The sequence below is a fragment of the Camponotus floridanus genome, unplaced genomic scaffold, assembly GCF_003227725.1.
Source record: "Camponotus floridanus strain SB8 unplaced genomic scaffold, Cflo_v7.5 scaffold1, whole genome shotgun sequence".
In the NCBI taxonomy this organism is placed as follows: domain Eukaryota; kingdom Metazoa; phylum Arthropoda; class Insecta; order Hymenoptera; family Formicidae; genus Camponotus; species Camponotus floridanus.
This window is the reverse complement of record NW_020229214.1, coordinates 2554918-2578492: the sequence shown is the minus strand read 5'-3', so window position 1 is coordinate 2578492 and position 23575 is coordinate 2554918. Positions and strand designations below refer to the sequence as shown.

At 25.6% G+C, this 23575-nt stretch overlaps 1 protein-coding gene and 1 long non-coding RNA gene across 2 annotated transcripts in view; one reads left to right on the top strand and one right to left on the bottom strand.

Annotated features, from left to right (window-relative positions):
- Positions 1-23575, bottom strand: part of LOC105250458 (Kv channel-interacting protein 1) — a 120493-nt gene that overhangs the window by 35168 nt on the left and 61750 nt on the right. The window lies entirely within an intron of this gene.
- Positions 11815-23575, top strand: part of LOC105250429 — an 80997-nt gene continuing 69236 nt past the window's right edge. The window contains exons 1-2 of the long non-coding RNA XR_889119.3: positions 11815-12147; positions 12497-12543. This is a non-coding gene — a long non-coding RNA (uncharacterized LOC105250429). The remainder of the gene's footprint in view (positions 12148-12496; positions 12544-23575) is intronic.

Sequence of the window (23575 nt, the reverse complement as noted above, 5' to 3'; positions counted from 1 at the left end):
TGTTTACATCAGCAATTTTAAAAGTGAGCCATTTATATAGAGTTTCGCTAATTTATATAAATGCGTGTTTCTAATTTTTCGTATATATGTCTCAGATTTTTTTAATAATTATATATTGAAAAGTTTGATGAGCAATTATTGCGGTCCTCTGCGGCATGTATTGCGGATAACACGTGCTTATTTGCCACTTTTGTATCAGGCCTTGTGACCTTCATAGCTTATATTATATTAATTCAAGGTATAGTGTAAAAGAGCGCTTAAAAAACTTTTGATATCATTGAATGATTCAAGCATTTACTTTGTCCACGTGTTACATAACTAGAAATAGCTTGCCCTATAAAAAAAGAATTGTACTGCTTATCGATTACGATTTTTCTTTTTCATCTCTGCGTTTTATCTCCGTATATCGTTTTTATCTTCGATTTGATCAAATTGCTTACGTTCGTGGAATTTTAAGAACATGATGAAATATGAAAGAAAATAAAATCCATTATATATGTTAAAAAATTATATATATATATATATATATATATATATATATAATATTTAAATTTTTTTATCTTAAATATTCTCTTAATAAATATTTTTTGATAACTAAGAAAGTGTAAAATAAAAAAAAAATATAAATTTGCACATTCTTCAATTTTTAAATTTCTCAAGATAGTAAAATAAAATATTTGTTTTAATAAGATCAAGATTAGACATTGCAAATTAAAAAATTAGAGCTATCAATTATTATTATAACATATATTAAGGATAAAACATGAATTATATTTTTTTATAGTTATATTTTACTGATCAATAATTGTGAATAAATATTAATAATAAAATCGGCATATTTTGATGAAACAGCAGTATTATATATTATATTAAAAATGTATCTCTTGCGTTAGATTATATATTATTTCTATATAATATCAATATCCTATCAGTGAACAAACATTCCATTGAGTCTGTACTGTAAGAAGCTCTTCGAGCTCTTATTGTTGTCGACTAGAGTACCATTCAAAATCGACTTTTTTCTCTTGAGACGACCGTCCTTTCACATTACTCTGATTCCCCTCAGTTTTACCTTACGATCATCTCAATTGACCAGTTTTCTTTTCTTCCAATTTTCGTTCTGATTTCTCTGATCTTTTCCAATGTGAGTCGGTATGAGCATAGAGAAGATAAAAAGAGAGAAACTAGGATATCCAAAGAAAAAATGGAGGAATCAATAAACAGATTAAAAACAGATTTTGTAAAGTAGATGTAATATTATATATGTTTGATATTGTTAAAGAGAAATGTAATAAAGTAAAAAAATGCTGAATTATATATTGCGTAATGAAAAACAATTCGGTACAACCATAGAAAATTAAATCCTTTTTAATTCTTACCTCTTTTAGTTGATTGTGTAATGAACATTTATTTAATATTTCTATGTATTAAAATTTTTGTATTTGATTACATTTTGGGCATACATACATATATACATACATACATACATACACACACACACACACACACACACACACACACACACACACACACACACACACACACACACACACACACATATATATATATATATTTAAAAATAATTTTTTAAATTAAAATAAGATTTTAAACAAGAATGTAGGAATATATCTTATTTATATTCACATAAGAGGATTATTTTGCATGTCTCTGGATGACGAGCGCTCTGTGTCGACGTAGTATAACATTATCTCGATGTCTCGTGATATCAACGCATTACACAAACGTGCATCTTCGTGTTAGATAATCCGAAATAGACTCAGTACCTATAGATCACATCTCCGTACTCTTGTCGCGTCGCACGTTGGCCTGTCTACTACCGTTTCGGCGTGCCCTGTTCGGTCGTCACAATAAATCAGGCTTTAAACTCCCTTATATATACGTGCTGCGAACGAAATCGACCCTGAGCAAGAGTCGGGATACTTGTTCTCCCCCGCGGAGGCCGAGTCAGGAAGACGACCCGCCACCTCCAACAAATCTTCCGCAATTTTGCGTCGGCTTTTGGGTCTCGACATTGGATAGAGCAGGAAGAGACGGGCCTATAATTTTCCACAAGCTGTCTCAAAGAACACGGAAATATTGCCCGTATAGATACCTTAGACCTGTGGTACGATTTACATCGCAGATACGTCACGTACATATAAATTACGTCGTACACAATAGGATTTCACTAAAGCTGGGCGACTTAACCGCCCAGCGCATAAATTAGTCTTCAAAACGCAAAGCGCAATCGTAGAATAGATAACTAATGTAATTTTATATTCGCACAAATCCTCATATTCTTAACAATAAATATTAATCGAGTTTATTCTTTAGAAATTTGATTATCAAAAAATACAAAAACTAACTGTCATTATTTTTTATTTACACGCAACTTCCATTTATAAATAGTTTATTGATGCTAGACACTGTCTCTTGATTATAAAAATAACAAATCTAGAAAATAATAAATATATATTATTTACCCTAATATTTTTTAGTACTTTTCAATTTGCATGAGATTGTAATATTAAATAAAGCGATATAGATTCAGTTCTATTCAATAAAAAATAAATTTGTGTATAAATAAATAGTAAATGCAATATATTAAGTAAGTACAAAACATAATAATAAAAAAAATAAATATTAAAAATAATAAATCATAAAAATAATTAAAAATAATAAAATATTTGAGCATTCTACACTTCTCGTTTATATCATTATATGTATATATCCTGTTTCAAAAATACACTTTTTAAAGATCTGAACTTTCTCAAATCATTATTGGTGATATAGTATTTTCAATACAATTCTGAATCTAACAATAAGCGTCAAAATGCTGAGTGAAAAGATGAAAACTTGAAGATAATGCTGTTTCTACGATTTTATTCACAAGGAATTTGTTTCCTTGTTTGTTAGTTAGAAAAACTAATAAAATAACCAGTAACTTTTACCTAAACGTTATGAAGCATTTGATGCAAAGAAATCTAATAAAATCTAATGAATGCATCCGGTTTAAATATAGTAAAAATAGCAAAATTGGACTTTTTTGCACGATAATTCACCGTCCAACTGTCGTTGTAATTGCTTTTTTAATAAATCAAGTATTTTTATTCCATCTATATTCATCAGATTTGACTCCGTACTGTTACTTATGACTACATTTACCGATGAAAAGAAAACGCTATGACAACTTTGAAGATATTCAAAAAGCTATAATTGGTACTCATAAAACCATTTCAAAACAAGATATGAAAAAGTCATTTGATGCACTGCTGACTGTGCAAATTGCTGTATCGCTATGGAAAGATATACTGAATAAAATAAAATATTTATTTCAAAAAATTGGTTTTGTTTGTCTATTTAAAAAATCTTATCTTGCTTTAAGAAAGAAAGTGTGTATATATGAATATATGAATATATATATATATATATTCATTGTACTTATACGTAATATAAATTCTTTAATTGAATTATGTAGATAATAATTCTAAAACATCTTACCCAAATTTAATGAAACAATACATTTGTCTTATACATATGCATAAGACAAATATACTGTTACATTAAATTTAGGTAAGAAGTTGTAGAATCATTATCTACATTAATCTCTAATTAATTTAATTAAATATTTGTTTTTTAATCAATTATAGTAAAGTTATTTATAATACTAAGAACAATAATGATAAAGTAAATTTTTTTTATTTGATATATAACATTTTTTAATGTTCAAATATTGTATAATCAAGTAGTAGTAGTTGTTAATAATCAAGTATTGTAAAAATACCTTGGGTACTAAGAAACAAAAATGTATATAGAGCAAAAGAGACTTTTAGTTTTATTTTTCAATATTTTCAGATCAATATTCTTTTAATCTAAGTACATATCAATATCTTATTGTGTAATATTGAAGTTTTATGTTTGAAGAAGTATATGTATATGTGTATATATTATGAATTTTTTAAAAACATTTTTGTGCTTAACTTATCTTGAGAAGAAAGATACGATAAAATGCGTTGATAAAACGGTGTTGGTTTATGAAAGGTGGGTAAAAGCATCGCGAATGTATGAAGGGAAGAATGGAAAAGAACTACGGCATATTCCTTCGGTACATAAATTTTCTCGCAGGTCAACCGACGGAGACTACGAAAGGGCGGCGCTATGTGAAAATTTAAGCACTCTCAGTTTACGCTGTTTACACGTAGATGTATAGGGGATATTCTGACCAAGGGATCGTCCTTACGTGGTACAAGTAAATGAGAAGGGAAAAGAGGAAAAAACGTGTTACACATATACACGTATCTCTCTTTCTTAATTTCGTAGCTGAGAAGATCTTGACGACGTGACAGTTTTGCATAATACTCGCTGGCTCATCCAAACTATATATCCTAAGCCAGTGTATCAGTTTATTGGAAAAATATATATTGGCCCTTAAAAATGAAAGATAAAAAGTTTTATTAAAATTGTGCTAAAGTAATATATCTTGTAAGAGAGTAATTTGAATAAAACAATATTATGTTTGATAGTTATATTCACAATATAAGAAAATTTATAATAAATCATTTTAAAACAAAATAATATGTTACTTTTATTGTTTTTATAATACATACATTTTAGTTGTAAAAATTAAGAAAAATTTTCTTATATTTTAGATTGAGAAATCTCTAGCATTGTTTATATGTTTAATTAAAAAGATTTGTTAAATAATCTTTATCGCCCTATTAACGTCTAAAGATCGTTCAAATATTAACTGAGTATAGTCTCGAATCAATCCCCTTTTTATGAATTTTCATATTCTTCACATATCTTCATATTATTTCGATGAAATAAAAAAAGTTACAAAAATAGATTAAGAGTTTAATCGAGATAGAAATTGTATTTGTTGATAAATTCACATATTTATATATTTAATATATTGTATTCATATTTTTTACATAATTGAATATATATTATACATCCAAATAAATATTTTTTTGAAAGAAGTGTATATGTATCTATGTATATGTTTGCATGTATATAAAAAAATATGACTAAACAAATTAGCAATGCAGAATATACAGAATAATTCCAAAATAAAGAAATTAAAATAAAATATGTAATTTTTTGAAAAGTTTCTAATATAACAATGTTTATGATATTTTATTAAATATAATTAAAATACTTATTTCAAATATTATCTAAATACTGCGCTATACTATATTTGCATTAGAGATGCGGAGATGAGCACTACTATAAATTAACTTACGGGTTGTAATTTGCTAGGGTTCTAATTTACGCTTCACTATGTGTAAATTGCACAACACTGTGCGAGCTTATGTACATGCTAATTAGATCATTGTCAAATTATACGGTGTAGTATAATGCCGCGTAAGCTAAATCAAGATAATATTTTTGTTGAGTTTAAGCAACTTATGAGAATCCAATTTGTTGAAATTCTGAAGAATAAACGTCAATTTTATCGATCTTTATCTTTGCAACCAACGAATATTATCATTCAATACATTCGAAAAGAGATATTTTGTCCAATATAATGCAAATGTTAATAATGGAAAATTAAATTATTTTTATTTGAATTTTTTATCGGTTGTATTAAATTAAAATATTTTTCATGAAAATAATTATTTTATACTTTCTTAAATATATCAAATCTAATTATTGTACATACTTTATATGTTGTAATTAATATTACATTAAAAAATCAAGATTTTTTCACACAGTAAAATTAACATATACACATACATATAGTGAAAATGTATAGTGTATCTTCAGGAAGATTGATATTTCTCATACGCAAAGGAATTACGTAAATTGAATGCCAATGTGTCTGCCAGACATCTTTATAGAATTTGACATGGAGATCAAGCACTATCAGCATGCGGCCCTTTATCCGCAATACCTAAATGCGTAACGTCGCTTGATCTAGTATTCGACGTCAATCCCGGTCTAGCATAACTCAATATTGGCCGGCTCACCGCTATTACGTGGTTCAACCATTCGAGTCTTCGTCCTCGATTATTCCCTAGGATGTCGCAATTTCGATTCTCGTCTCGATCGATATTCTCTCGAAGAAGAAATACGGTCATCTTACTAATTGCCTGTCATCTTTGACACTTGTTAGACATTTTTACTTTATAATTGGAAAAAGATAGTATAAAAACATTATTATTTCTAGCGATCTCATAGGACTTAGAATATGTAATTGCAATTATATAATAGATATAATTCAATTTGTCTTGTGCATCATAGTATAATATTGTTTGAAGTTTTTCGAATTCTTTTCCTTTTTTCCAAGTAAGAATATTATAACCAAAAAATATGGATTTTTACTTTAAATTTTGCACAATTCTCATTATTTAATTTATTATCTTAATGATTAGTCTAGGTTCTGCAATACTACGCTCTTATCTATTATTGACTATTATTGTTTTAGTAATGCATAACTACCACGATATTGGTATGTACGCGAATGTAAACGCTTCAGATTTGAGCGCTTTGCATCTTCGCTGAAGCACATCTATTACATGACCAGAGCAAAGTAAGCAAGATATAAACGAGAGAATATGCAATCCTATTCATAGTAAACGTAATTGGCCGAGTAACCACTCTAGATGATGAATAACAGCGTGAGGCTGCATTCAACATACCAAGAAATTACATTTGCCAAAATAGCCAAAAAAAGCGAAAAATATAGAATGCAAAGATCCATATCCGTTGCACAATTTATATTGCCATAGTCTTATCTTACTTTATAGAGATTGTTATAACATCTTTGCCATCATATAAGGTACGACTTTTTCTTTAAAAATTAGGTTACTAGAAAACTAGATAAAAATTAAAATTCTTCTCTTGAAAAAAAATAATTTTTAAAAATAGCATTGCAACTTAATAATAATAAATATAATCGTAATAATAATGATTAATTTAAAATTTGATTGTAAGATTGACATTCAGTAAAAAAAAAAAAAAAAAAAAATATATATATATATAATGTAATCGTAAATTTATTATTTTATGATTTATGATTTATAACAAGACATGAATAATACATTGCGGATAATAATGGTAATCAGCTGAAATATGCGTTTAGTTACACAATTTATCGGTATTGAGTTAATCCGAGCTGTTACGTAGTTGGTAGTATTATAGAGATATTAAGCGGAATCACATATTTTAAAACAAATATAATAACAGACAAATTAATGTCATCAAAAGTTAAAATTACGGTGTATCAAAAAATATAATTTTACATGAATAAATTTAAGAAGTAGATAATATTTCTTGTATCTGATATTTAAGTCTAATTGCCATTAACAAATAATAATCGTGATAAACAAATAGTAATCGTAAACAATTTTACAGACATTTTTTAGAAATCTGATAGATTGTGTATTTAAAAGATTTCTTAATAATGTATGTGTATTGACTTAAAATGTGACAAAAGTTTTAGCGAATTGGTGTCTTTCTTGTTTTATTATAGGCTTACAAAAGTATACGGCAACAGGTAGAATAATAGGCATTTACGTAATGTTATCGGATTATATTTGATTGCACTTGCGAAAACTAGGTAACTAATTATAATGTCACAATTTACGTAATAATGGTTCGTAAAACAATACGGACGTTATTGCTCGCATAAAGAGATAAGCAGTTATTATAGCATGCATAGTCACAAAACAAAAATTATATTTTTTATAAAATGATTTATATCATAACTTTTAATGACATTGACAATAATGTATAATATTAATTTTCAGTTATTATTGAGTAAATTGCCATTAGTATATAATTTGCTATAATAGCATTAAGATCAAAATTACTCTTTTGGCAATTGTATTGTAAATCGTATTTTACATTAAGAAAGATGACATCATAAAAGATGTTGCACTATACGCATGCATATACAATATATATATATATATATATATAAAACTATAATACAAAATATATTAATAAATAACCGAGAGTAAGTCAAGTTAGGAATAACCTATTGCTAATAGCTTAATTACATGCGCTGTAACGTCTTAACAAGCGATACCTCTCATTATTAATACTGCAAATAAAGCAGGATATTCATGATGTATTATATTTAACAAGCTAATCAATAAGGATTAGCAACCAAGCAATCTGGATACAAGCTCATGTATTAAACTGATTTAATAGATATATATTGATATTTAATAATGTTATTGAAATTTGAAAAATTCTTTCTAGGTTTAATGTTTAATGGATTAATTTACTAATATTTTGCAATTTATATTTTCTATATATGTATAATTTATATTTTCTGAATATAAATATTTGAATCATGCGTTTTATATTTTTCACACACATATCTGTATGTAATATAAAAATATAAACTTTTAAATTTTTAATTACAAATTTAATAAAGTCGAAAAAGAATTAAAGTAAATTAAAGTAAGAAAAACTAAATAAGATGTTACAAGTTTTTGAATGACTAACAATAAGTATATTTATATTACCAAAGTATAATGTGTGTACTAACTAAACCATCATTAAAATTAATATTTTGACAGCTGCATATCGTACGCAGACGAATAGATTACTCTTGGATAAGGAAATTATACTAGCGCTGTAATCATGAACGTTTGATAATTTCAAATCAATCGCGTAATATTGTAAGATACTGTTTATTCAGCTTACATAGCAGATATTATTAAAATTAAAATTTATCTCTCTTATTGACTTACAACATTATTTAAAAACGTTATATAAAAACTTTTATTAATTTATATACACATTTATATATGTACACATCTAGCATTAAACAATTTTACACAACTTATTTAAAGATTCTGATCTTTGTTATAATTATACGTATAAATTATAATTATGTTTAATATGTATCTCTATCTAATTTTTGAGTATATTATTTTCAGAAAATTGAACGACACTAATAATAATTAAATAAAAAATATTAATTTTTATAATTTTATTCTAATTTAAATTTAATTATCTTTCCAATTAATAATCAATCTTGTCTTAATGAATTCACCCTAATTATCATGGAAAATATAAAGTGTTAAATGAGATTCGAAGCCAGTCAACAGAATAATAGATTTCTAGAAACTAATTCTTCTCTTTTCCATTCGTTCATTCCATCACGTACTTCGATAACGTAGAATTACATTCTTCTACAAAGAGCAGTGTGATCTGACGTACCCGGGAGACCACTAACATCTTCCTGCACTGAAATTTTCGTAGTCATTCCGCCGAATCGATATCGTTTTGCGCAGTTTCATTATAAATCTGATTGCAATTTTGTTGAAATGCAAGATCTGCTAAAGTCAATCACGGAGCTATGAAAAATTTTCATCGTCAATTATAACATCATAATAGCCGCTAGAAGTATCTAGTTAAACAGTGAAGTTATACAGCACATATAGTATACATAATTTATTATATGTACATAATTTATGCGGAAATTATAAAACTGTGTCACTTCAAAAGATGGTCTTTTTCACACACGTCAATATTTTGATTGAAATTTTATATTTAATTTTAAAGCTTCCGAATTCATGAATTGATATAAAGTGTTATAATATGTAAAGAATATTAATGTTTATTGCGTTTATATAGCAGATTCTTTTTTCATGTTGAAATGACATTGAGATGATTTCAAAAATATCATTCGAAGTTGCTTACGTTGACACAATTAATATAATTAACGCAATTAATATTATATGTATCTAAAATTTCTAGATACAATAGATTTTTCTGATTGAACGCTATATATTTTTTAATGTCTAAAAGATTTAAATGTTTTTATACGACATAAACGCTAAGCAATACATTAAAAATATATAATATATATTTTTAATATATGTAATATATTGCAAAATTTTTCTATTGCTAAGTTTCTTTACAATTTCGCTCTAATATCATCAAATTTTATATGTGCTTATATAAATTTCTTTAAAAATATATAAATATATAAATATATAAATATATAAAATATATATAAATATATAAAATTTCACAATGTGCAAAATATAAATGCCAAGGTAGTTGTGGCCTCTCATGTTATCCAATAGTCCACGAGTCCTAAAGGACGTATTCTCGTGCATCCAGAATGCGATTCTTGCAATGAATGCAATAAGCATAAGAGAGGTACTATGTTTAGAAAACTATAGTAGAAAGTGCTACCACGAAAACGAAACAGCACTCTCTATTATTAGTCATAATATTATGTGAAAAATAGAGTCAACAAAAGTATAAATTATGAATTGTTTATAAAATAATGCTGTGTAATACGTAAAAGACTATATTCGATGCATATATATCTCCCAAACATTTTATTAATTTAATTTAAATATATATTTTATATAAATCTTTATACGTAATCCGTCCAGCATCAATACAATAAAATGTAATAATGAAATAATTATCATAATTATAATATTGTTAATATTATTGGAATTAATAATAAATTAATAAATTTGATTATATATACAGATATTGAGTAATAATTATAAGTATATAAAATACAATATTTTATACAATTGGGAACATATTTTGTGTATACATAACGGTAGGAATGGTGTCCCGGTATGCTTGTATGATGCTCATTGATATCACACTCACATAAGCGAAGCGTGCATGACGCGGGGTGGGCAGCGAGAGAGAAAGTGGGGGTAGACTAGCGGGGGCATTCCAATGTTGCGTTCTTCACGCACGGCACAAGAGAAAGAAAGCATTATAAGGCGTGATATCAAGGTAGATGTAAGATCCGATAGCCGTCTCTCTCGCTCAACGCTCGAACGAGAGAGTGCAAGCAAGACAGCTATATATCGCGCGGGACATCGCACTATTTCTATACATGTGTCGTACGCTTTAATATCGATATCGATATATATTTTTCATTTCTTTAAGAAATGCGACTTAATCGCGTGCACTAAAGGTCGGCATTCATTCTGTTAAATTAAATAATAATTAAATTATATATAAAAGGATAAAATTTAATGAAGAATAAATTCTTGGTTTACATATGTGCGCGCTTTGCATGTGACGTCGACCATTCACACATACATATCGGAACACCGGTCTGAACCATTCCTGCCGGTGCGTGTACAACTAAAATTATCTTTTTAAAGTAATATATATGTAATATATATTGCAATACTTTAAATTATTCGTTGATATTTATGCTATTTGAATTATGATATTATAATTTGCATAATAAGATATAAATTGCAGAATTGAGGGATCATCTAATAAACGAAAAACCTCGTAAATATATCAATCATTTAATAATTAATATATAATTCAAAAGAAACTGCACATATTCGTAGATAAATTATAATACGTAAAATTTCAACAATATGGATGAACCATAACACAGTATTCAGCCTTGATAGTACATAACGCGTATTGTTTATATGTCGCGGCCTTGTCACTTGTGCGACCTTATCATTTGCGTGGCGCCATTCGAGCGGTAAGGTAATGGTCTGAAATACTCGTTATACATTGTTCAATTTCTCTAAGAAACGCGATCGCGATAAATCGAAAGGTGTAACTCATTATGATTGATGTAACTCATTATCACAATTGACGATTAATCAACTTTCAATAAACAATTATGTATTGCAACGATATGTCTAAATATTATTTGTTACTGGTTTGAAAACATGTATACGAGTGTATAGATTATATATTACACGAATCATGTAAATATCATAACATAATTACACATAATTTTCAATCATAACGTAATTTTCTATCAAATATATGTATATATATCATATATATTTTATAGAAAAATATTTCGATAGCGAAAATTAATAATAACACAGTATCCAATCTTGGAGTATAACATGCTATTGTTTACATGTCGTGGTCTTGACTCGCATGGCGACTGGTTTTTATTCAAGTAATAAAATAATAATACTAGACAGTATATTGCTTTGTGATCATAAATTTCGGGGCTGCTGAAAGTATCGCGCAGTTTTTATCATGAATTCGAGAATGCCATTTAAAATGTCGCGCGTTTATAAGTGTCGTATGTAATAAACTTTCCGCGAGTGAATTGTACGAACTTTTTGTGAATATAAAGTATGAATCAACGAACCATAACAATTTGAGTGGCGGAGAAAATCTAGGAGAGACATTGGACGCTGATGGAGCAACCCTGAGGTATTTATTATTTATATTGTATATTTTTTTATGTGTTATGTCTGTATAAATTATATATGCTTATAATTTTTAATTATTTGCAAGATTTACGCATTTTTTTAAAGAAAGAAATACTTTTATATAAATTTTATAAAAAGTTTGTAAAAGTTTATAAATTTTATAAAAAGTTTCTATTTAAAAAGAAATTTTTCCAGAATTTATAAGCTCATTATATACATGTATATCTGCTTATTATTGTATGCTTATAATTGTATATTATTGAAAATTTCACACGCTAAATAATAATTTTTTAAAATATTAATTATTTTGGATGTTATTATAATTTAGGTTTTATACTTGTATGTTACAGATTAACAACTTCACAATGTCATCAATTCCATCGCTGCACATCAATTGGTGAGTGACAAACTTTCATTTTATTTTAAAACAATAGATTTGTAAAAATTATAGACATAAATTATAAATAGTAATTGTAAATTATATATATATATATATATATATATATATATATATATATAAATTCGTTGTGATGAAAGAAAATAGAAAGATATGATAGATAGGACAAATTAAAGATAGAAAGATATGATGGATAGAACAAATTAAATAAAATAATTCTAATAGATTTTAATAGATATTAGGTTAAATCGAATGAGTTTTAATAAAAATTATGAAAAATAAAAATAAAAATTATAGAAATTATAAAAAATTAAAATTAAAATTAATTATTTTTAACAGAAATAAACTCTTTTTGGTTTGTTTTTAGGGAAATTTTAAAAAATAATCTTAACAAATTAAAATATTCATTGTTAACAATCTGTATTAAAACATATTAAAGTAATGGATATTTATAAAAATAAATTTTCATTTTTTAAAAAAAGTAAAACTAAATGATGATAATTACTCAAGAAAAGAGCTAATGAATATCACAGAATAGAAGTAACAATAAACTTCGAGATTTTTGAGAAGATTTCGATAGATTCGAATATCGATTAATATATTTTTTTAAGAATTGGATTTCAATCATACAGTAATTTTTATTACATTCAATTAGAGATATATAGAGACAACTATCATTATGCAAAAAATCACAGTTCCCAAAGAAAGGAGCTTTTGATTCGTTATCATTCTAAATGGATGTAGGCCAAACCAATTGGAAAGTTGCCAGCTGTGTGCTTTGCAAAGTTGGACTCGTAGACAGTTTTGTTGATGCATTGACAATCGAGGTTTTCCTTTCGCGAGAGACGTGATTGCAATATTTCGTTTCTCACGTAAATGTTTCAAATTAATTCAGTGAATATATTGAATAGATTTCAATGAATAAAGTGGTATGTTTTAATTTGTTTATATATATAATTACAGTATTTGTAAAATTTCACTTTCTAATATATACTATTAAAAATATAAATTATAAATAAATAAAAGTTAATTTTAATATTTCTCTCATTATATAAAATATCACATAATGTTCAGTCTTATAATTTTGTTAGAGTTATATTATTTATTTATTTAGATTATTTAGAAAATACAGTTTAATCGTTTATTATTAAAATGATTTAATAAGAATTTTTACAAATAAAGATTATTAAAAATTATTTCTTTAATAAAAAAGAACAAATTATTTCTTTAATGAAAAAGAACAAATTGCTTTTATAAACTCAAATATAATAATTGTAAAAGTAAAACATAATTGAAACTATATTTTTAAATAGTATTTTATAAGGCATTTGCAGTAAAGGAAAAAAATTATATAAAAGTAGATAACATACAAAATAATGTATACATATCTCTCATATAAGTTTTAGAGAATTAAATCTATTTACAAACAAATTTTTTGCAATAAATAGTATGTTTAATTAAATCAAAATACAGTACAAGAGAGATAAGATCAATTTCATATATCACAATATCTTCACTCCCTAGGAAGAGTTTAATCTCTTGAATTTGCATAGAGCAAACATTATCTGTGAATACATGATTATGGTCAAGTTTCATTTACCATGCAGAAAAATCTTATTACAGCTGCGGGGAGTATTATGAACAAATTAGCCAGAAGTTTACATAGCTTACAAATTATATTGCCCTAAAGCGGCAATAAAGGCAAACATAAGGTTCAATGCCAATTATCCCTCCTCTAATATATAAACATAATAAAATAATAACAAAATGAAATAACATTTCTTATTATTTAATAAGGTATAGTCTAAAAATATAAACAAATATTAATATTGCATATATTAATAATATATATATTTTTTAATTTAAAAAAAAATGTTGATCTCTTGTGCATATTTGAATTTAATTACAATTATCTCATCACGTAAAATACACTACACTTTTACAATAACACAGCAGAGAATAATTTAAGTATCATTAAATAAAATGTTATTAAAATATTAATGAAATCATTAAATAAAATGTTATATGAATCGGTTTTTAGAACATTATAGAAATTTATAATTTAGAATATAAAAAATAGTATCTTATTATTAATTAAATCTTAATATTAATATAAAAATAGTATCTTATTATTAATCATTTTATTTCTTTCGGAAATAATTTATTTTGATTATTTGAAAAAAGTTATTAATTAAAACTGTTAAATTCTTTCTTACATATGCTGATTTAATTTGATTTTGAATTACAAAATAAGATTGTGTTGCATCTTATCTTTTTCATTTAAATAAATTGTTAGGGCTTGCATCGTTTTTTCTAGCCAAATCAAGGGAAAAAGCTACAAAATTAAAAACAGTAAACACACACAATTTGCACAATCAAATACTATTTTCTAATATTTCTAATATAATGTCATGTGCAGCTCAATATACTTATAGAGTATAATAAAAGAAATTATAAAATAATAGCCCTTAGCACGATTTCAATGGAAATTTTTTCTATTCAACTACAAACATGATATTAAAATTGAAAATAAATGTCACACGTACATTTATTAAATATAACATAGAGATGTGAAATCATATACGGATCAGACGGTCACTTTAAATAAATCAATGTTTTGGAGAGGGCGCGCACGTTTGCTATAGAAATAATTTATTGTTGTTTATATCGCGATAAATGGATAATAGGTTATAGTTTCTCTCACATTATTTCATTCATTCGAGAGACCATTGAATTCGATTTACGCCGAAAGCAGAACCCTCGGAGTATCCAACCATGTCAGACAGAAAAATGGTCGCACTTTGATCATGAGTTGGAAAGGTTTGTCTTGAATGAAAGGAGAAATGAAAATTCCCGTATCAAGAATGGCGAACGAACAAAGTTTATAGTCGATGTTCGAAGAGATAGGCAATTTAAATTTTGCGGATTGACTTGAATTGACGATATGGAATTGATTTGATATTATTTGTGTAAAAGTAAATTTATATCAAAAAAGCTAACAAAATAGAAAGAATAAATTTAAAGAAATGTAGAACATAATAAATAGGAATATAAGAATATATTATATCAAATATATACTTTTTGAATACATCGACATTGAAAATATTATATATAATCGCATTTATTGAATAGATAACAAGCTTCTCTATATCTTGATACTCATATTATTCATGAGAAAATATCTCATCTCCATTTTTTTGTTACAAGCCAGATTAAATAAAGACTTTATTCCCTGGCACTGCTTGATCTTTTTTGTCAGGGTTGATATAAACTTTGGACCCTTATATTATGGAATGAACAATGATCCGCTTTCAATGAATAAAAGGCTTTCAATCTTGTCTTAAGACGTTAAAATGTATAGACAAATATGTCACTATTTTTCAATCATGTTATGAATAATTGAATATACATCATATATTTTCAAACGATATTCCCTTTAAATCAATCGGATGCATTGTCATGTCATTTGTATTCGGACCAATTGCAACTTCTCGGTAACGTTTCAGTAAATCTCGTATGAATGAAAAATATAAATGTTTTGATTAAAAAATTTCGTGTAAAATACTATAAGTCTTACTATAAGCACAGCTATTATAATAAGATTGTAAAAACAAAATAGTCAAAATTATTGGAAAAATGAAATAAATGATATCAATTTTTCCAAAATACACCCTACAAACGCAACGTGATATTCAACGTTTATGTATTTTATCTATGCGTATATTTTACAATAACTTTAAATTGTTATGGATATGTATTTTTATTTTGTCATATTATTTGTCTCCAATTGTAAAATTTAAAATATTTATCTTCTATGAATGCTCAATACTTGAATATTTACTTTTTCTGTTAATATGATATGTTTATATGACTTTTTATAGGATCTTTTAATATTCAGGCTAATGAAAGATATTTATAGAGAAAGAAATAGGAAAACGGAATACAAGAGGCAGACGGAAATACAAAAATTTCTATAAGATATTCCATCCTTGGCATGTAGCAATAGAAATCTTATCAGTTTTGCTTGGTGAACACAATTATTATGGATACCTTGTTCCTGGTTCGTTGCGTTCTAGCCGATAGGATTGCTACTACAAATTGATATGCAATTGCAGCCGTGTCATGTGCATTCGAATATGAAACGCAAGGCACGAATTTCCTATAAAGACGCGCATAAAAGCGTGTTACCACCACCGATTCAGGTCAAAGGAACTATCAGTAAGATAGAATATACATTTACCTAAATTTCTATGTAAATCTTGACAACGGATGTAAATATTCCACAATGCATATAAGACGTGCCTTACGGATCTGCGACACAGAAAATGTGAATGCATCCAAGTGGAAAAAAGATATACTTTTTCACGCTCGATACGCAAAAGAGAGAAATGTTGAGGTATTATTATGTCGACTAGAAAAATTCTTATTTTGGATTTATGTAATGTCTTTTTTCAACATTTTTGAAACTAAACAAAGACACACAAATTAGGGAGATAAATGTTATAAGAAATTAACCGTGAAATTGTCTTGAAGAGAAAACACGCAAAATAGACAAATAATATTGATATAAAAAAATAAGAATTTTTTCTTTTTTTGTAAAATTTAGATAATTCTTACTAAAAATGAAATAAGAAAAAAGAATATGGCATTACAATATTTTCATATATTTTCATTCATAGAGAGATATAATATTCTCTTTCAATATTCTTTTTAATGAAATACTTAATTTAGTCTTGCAGGAAAATTTAATATCAAGGCTTAAATAGTGCTTTTCGACTAATTTTCATGTCTTTCTTTCGGGTTCCAGGATGTATTGTTATAGTGAAATAGGAATGTGTCTGTAAGTAGTACTAGTTGTGTCAATTAAATTAAATTTGTAATAGCATAATTTAATCGATGGCTTCTTTTGTTATATGATTATATTGTGCGTTATTTTTTTCTTCTTTTCTTTTCAATTTGTGTAAAAAAGCTCTTTGCTTAACTTTTCCTTATCTTAATTAGTTCACATTTATTGCAAGAATAGACGCACATTAAATTATATAAAACTTTCATATAAATCAAAGCGTCGAATAAAATAAATTTTCGCGTTAAAAAGGTTATAAATGAGTTTTATTGAAATATTTATTGAGAGTAGATAAAAGAACATGTTTAAATTAGCACAAGTGCAAAATACCAATTAAGAAACATAAAATATGTAGAACAGCATTTATCAATAAAATGTGGTTTTATTTATTTCTTAATTTCTATGTTTTTATATAATTTAATAACGCATTTATATAATTTAAAAATGCATTGCAATTGAAGTTTCATTCTTTATACGATCTGAATACAATATATGTATTCTTTCTTTTTTCAACAAATGGTAAAAAAGTGTAAAGCGTAGTTAGTGGCTATGTGATAGAGTCTATCGTGTTCTGATTGCAATCCTGTATCAAAACAAGATCGTGGATTGCATCTATTCATACGTTAATGAAATTCAAGTCGTAAAGGCTTTGTAGAGATCGCCGATAGAAAGTGCAAAGCGATGTAATTAAGAGAAATCGGTGTTCCCTTTTTTTCTTTAAGTTTGATAATCTTGGTAGATAATCATTGGTAAAACATGAAATGCGAAAAAGAGCTAAACGGGTAGGAGATAATTTTTATAATAAAGTTTTTTATTTCGTTAATCGTATCGTAATTTTTGCTCGAATCTTTATTTCATCGCTGCAATAATTCTATATAGCTGTCATATAACCGTTGACTGATAAAATAAATATGATAGAAATTACTGCATGAACTTAATAAAACTTTTATTTTTATAAATATATTTTCGTAAAATATATTTTAAAAAAATAGAGAATATAACAATTTAAAAAAAAAATTAAATCTTTATTTTAATAACAGATTTCCTATAGAAATTTGGAGTCAATTTTTTTTAACAAAATACAGAATTAGTGATAATTTTTGAATTATAAATGATGGAAAATAAATAGCATTTATAAATTAATTAACAAATGAATATCTAATATCCATTATTTAATTCATAAAATAAATATATTTCTCTCTTTCTCTTTCTCTCTCTTGACAAAGTAATTTAAAACGTTAATTAAAAAGATATTTAATATTTTAAAAGAAGAGAATTTATGTTATACATTTTTATATTCTTGAACTCTAAAGTATGAAAATATTTAATTCTAAGATTCATCATAAATTGAAAAATAAATAATATAAATAATTAATTTTTCATCATTTTGCACATTTAATATATAAATAAATAATAATTAATGTATAATGTATATACTGTTTTAAAATAAATATAATATTTATGACATTATTTTCATATATAAACAATATTAGAATAGTAATTAAAAAAATACTAATCACATTCAATATTGACACGAAATTTTAATCAATAGAACAATCGATCTAAAAGGGGGGCATCGTTCGCTTCACAGTTTGAAACTGACGCAAATCCCGGTGCTCGTTCGACGGTAGTCATGGCAACAGGTGGTGGGATCTCACCACCCTTGCTCATCGTTATGGACATCTTACCTTTTATGCTTTACTCTCCAGAACACTCATACGACTTGCAATTCTCTAATGATTATAATTGGGTAACAGATGTTTAAATCAATTATTTCTTAATTTTAGTGAAAACTTTTATGAAAATTTGGAGAGAGAGAGAAAAAATATTCTTACATATCCTCAAAAACTTTTTTCTCATGTATGTTATGTTACTAACACATATTTATTTGTATATCATTTTATTTTAGGACATTTCTTTTAGTGTGCTCTAGATTTCTTATAACATATGAGAAAAATAATATTCCGCAAAAAAGAAAGTAAATAAAATATATCCCATTAATAATATTTTTAAAAAATATTAATCCTCAAAGAAAAAAATAAATAACTTTTCGTTAATATGTTCTATTATTAATATTAAATATAAAACTCTGCATGTAAATAATAATCAATAAAAATCAAAATTGATAACAAAAAAATGATGTGATTGATAACAACAAAATAAAAATTATATTAAATTTATATAAATTATTAATAAAAATTATATTATATTTTAAAATTATTTTATATCTAATAAATTAAAAAAGATTAAAGTTATCTTAAATATTTTATAATTTTTACATGCAAGGCAATGACATAATATTTATAAGCATTTTAAACGTCTCTGTACTTATTGATTTTGACTGTTGCCAATGCAAAATGTTCTGATTTCATGGTTGAAATAAATTAAAACTGGAAATAGTAAATATATATATATATATATATATATATATATATATATATACTATATAGCTTAACTAGCGCGAATAATTCAAATTCTGTAGAATTTGCTATTTCACAAGAACCGCGGGCTATTAACCAAATACAATCTTGTTGAAATTACAAATTAGGTGACTTTTATACAAATAATGGCGTTAAATAAGAATATTTTTGTGCATTTGTTAAGAAGATAAATATAAATACATTCTTAGAAATATGTAAAATACGTATATTATTGTGTGAAGTATACACAATTTAATTTTCTTTATCAAGTACATATTTACATTTCTTTACATTTCGGCTTATCTATTAAAAATTAGAAAAGTATATAAACTATAAAAAAATTATTAATAAATTATATTAAGAATATTAAATATTAATTTATTCATATATTTTATTTCCGAAATTTTTAGAAATAATTAATTATAATTTAATGATTTGTTATATATATATATATATATATATATATATATATTGTAATTGTGCAATATATGTAATATACAATACATATGAATATATATATATATATAATATATATGATTTGTTATATATATATATATATATATATATATATATAATATATATGACAAAACTTCAATCTTTAGTACTCTAATAAAAATAAATCTATAAAAGATTTTATTTTTAATAAAGATATATAAGTAAATAAAATCAAAATATTTTTCTTTATTTATTTTTTATTATTATATTAGAAATGAGGTTTATAATTAAGTAACATACGAGATTTACATTTACAAGATTCATGCTCGCGAATAAAGAATTTGTTTCTTACATATGTGGAAGATATACTGTATAAATTATTGGTATTATACGGATTTGTGACCCAAATTATGTGTATTATTCCATTGTGCGTGAATAATCGATATAATATTTCCTAAATGTATTGTTGAATTGCAACAGCAAGATCTAAACAAATATGAATCAATTTGATCAAGTGGCATCAATATTTTGCCTAACTAATAAATAACTATTGTACGATTCTGTCGCTATTGATACCGATCAATACTCATACATTATATATTACATTATATACATTATATGTTCAATATACAATTACGTCTGTAATTAATATCGATCGAAGTAATATCATTTGTTGTCTCCACAAAGTGCACGCAAGATTCACTGTGAATTGTGGACTAATTTTTCAGGTTCAGCGCACATAATTATCAGCCGATCCTCGGCAATGTGATTTCGATCAAGTGTTTGTTTTTTGAGGTCAGCGAAATACTAGTAAGTGTTTGATGTCCGCATTTCCGAGGTCAAATTGTCCATGATGTCAAATTAAACGGTTTTGTCAAAAGCTCATTCATAAGATTAAAATGAAAATCTTACGAATTATAAATGACTATTTCTACATAAAATATAAATTGATTTAAAAATTAAAAAATTCTTTTCGATAAAAATGCTTTTCGATTATTTTTTATTTCTTTTATTAATATAAAATTAATATAAAAGATATAAAAAATTCTTCTTCCGAATTTTTAAAAATACAAAAAATACAATACGAATTAAATTATTAACTGATCAATTATAATAATAAGTTAACTTAGGAAATACAGATAGAAATTTATAATTTATAATTTATAATTTATAAATTTATAATTTATAATAATCTTAGTAGAAAACTTAAGTTAAATTTAGAGGCAATATTCTTGTTAATTATTTATATCTTGAAGTTTCGTAATTCTTAATAGAAAGAATGCTCTGCAGAAAATAATTAGTCGGAAATGAGATGCATTCTTTTGTCGTACTGTAGGAGCGAAAGTATTGCTCCATCCTCTGAATAAAGAATGAAATTAACCACTTTGTTTCAAGGGCGTGTCTCTCGAACTAATTATAAATCAAATTAAAGTAACAAGTCGAGATTAAAACTTAAATATAAAAATGTATGTATTCAATATGTATATTAATTGCCGATTAATGATCAATGCTAATGCTTTCATGTCATGTCAAATTTTTACCTAAAAGATCTAAAATAATCTTTATCTGCAAAATAAACCAACTAAATGCAAAACTTATTTCAAGTATATTTTAAATACTTGCGCCAAATCAAGTCTACTTATTGATTGATTTAATAGCCATAAATTATCAGTATAAAATATTTTCCAGAACAAACAACATTTTATTCGTTTTAGAAAAATTCTTTTACATATGTTTATCGATTAATATATATACTTGTGTTTATCGATTAATATATATGCAATTCAACTGTTTAACCATGGACCAACGAGACTGCGCGTGGAAATGTTTACGAGTGAAATTCAATGATTGCAAAAACCAATCGACACCATTCAATGTTATATTTATCGAATGATATTGCTCGGAGAGATCCAAAATTGCATCGCGGACGATTGCTCTTCGCTCGTTCATCCGTATAATATATTCTAATAGAAACTCAGGCGAAAACGCCAGACAAACAACCAGCAAAATTACATCTCGTCCATCGGAATACAGAAGCGATTGTAATGAAAGGCCCGTTTAATGTTACAAATTAGTTCATATAGATGCAAAAAATATACCAAGCATTCGACCGTATAAATTATCTCATAGTACGCGTAAAGTGCTCATTTAAACGATGTGCTATTATACGAATAATTTTCAAAATCAATATATAATAAAAAGTTAGAATATATCGAAATAAAATATAAAGAATAAAATGCAAAACAAATGTAATTTTTTTCTAAAATTAATACATTTAGAATTACAAAATCTTGAGTTTTTTAAATAAGTATTATAAGAATAATTTTGTAAATATGTGTCAAGTTTCTCTGCATGATGTATATGTTATCTTATGCATAATATTTTTTATATATACTATAATTAAGAAAATAGGATCATATGTAGAAATTGCGCAAGTGAAAATTGTCAGATGTCAGAAAAATTATTCATTCGTTAATCTTTTTACAGTCACGAGGCAAATAATTCCGCTTCCATTGAGTGCCTACATGGGTCATGGCGCGTTAGTTATCTTTCCAACTTTAAAAATATACCATTCCGTTCTTCTCACCGCATTTACATAGTCCGTAGCGCGTAAAAACTATATATATTTTTTTAATTATAGTAATTGTTTAGTGTAATAGATACATAATTACGTTTATTAACAATGATATATTATATGCAAAAAAGATATATTTTTTATCTATTGATTACAATGACATTCATACACAGCTTTTTCCAAATTCAAAAAATATATACATATATACAAAAAATATATACAAAAATATATACGAGATGATATTAACGATATAAATGATAAGCAAATTGCTTTTGAATAGTATTAGACTTTTAAACCCTGAAAGCAAAATCATATATATTTACAAGAAAAACCTATATATATATACACACACACATATTGATTTTTCTTGTAAATTTACTTTTCCGCAGTAGTTTCGAGAAAATATTATATGTTTTGTAAATTTTTAATATTTCATTAGAATATAAAATATTTTTTTGTTAAAGCCGAATTAGCTCGAATAAATAATCTGTCCTAATCAAAAGTAGAAATTATTTTAACTTCGTAAAAAATTATGGATAAACGAGCGAAGCATACACATAACACACATTATATGTTAGTACGTAAAAAGAAGATTTATAATTTTGGTTTTAACTGCACATCTGCCACCATTAGGCAGAGATGATGGAGTTAAATATATGAAAAAATATACCGTGGAAAATTTTATATTAAATATACATACCAAAAGCTAACAGCTTGTCATGTGAGAAACCTCTTTATTCGCAGACACAAAATTTTCGT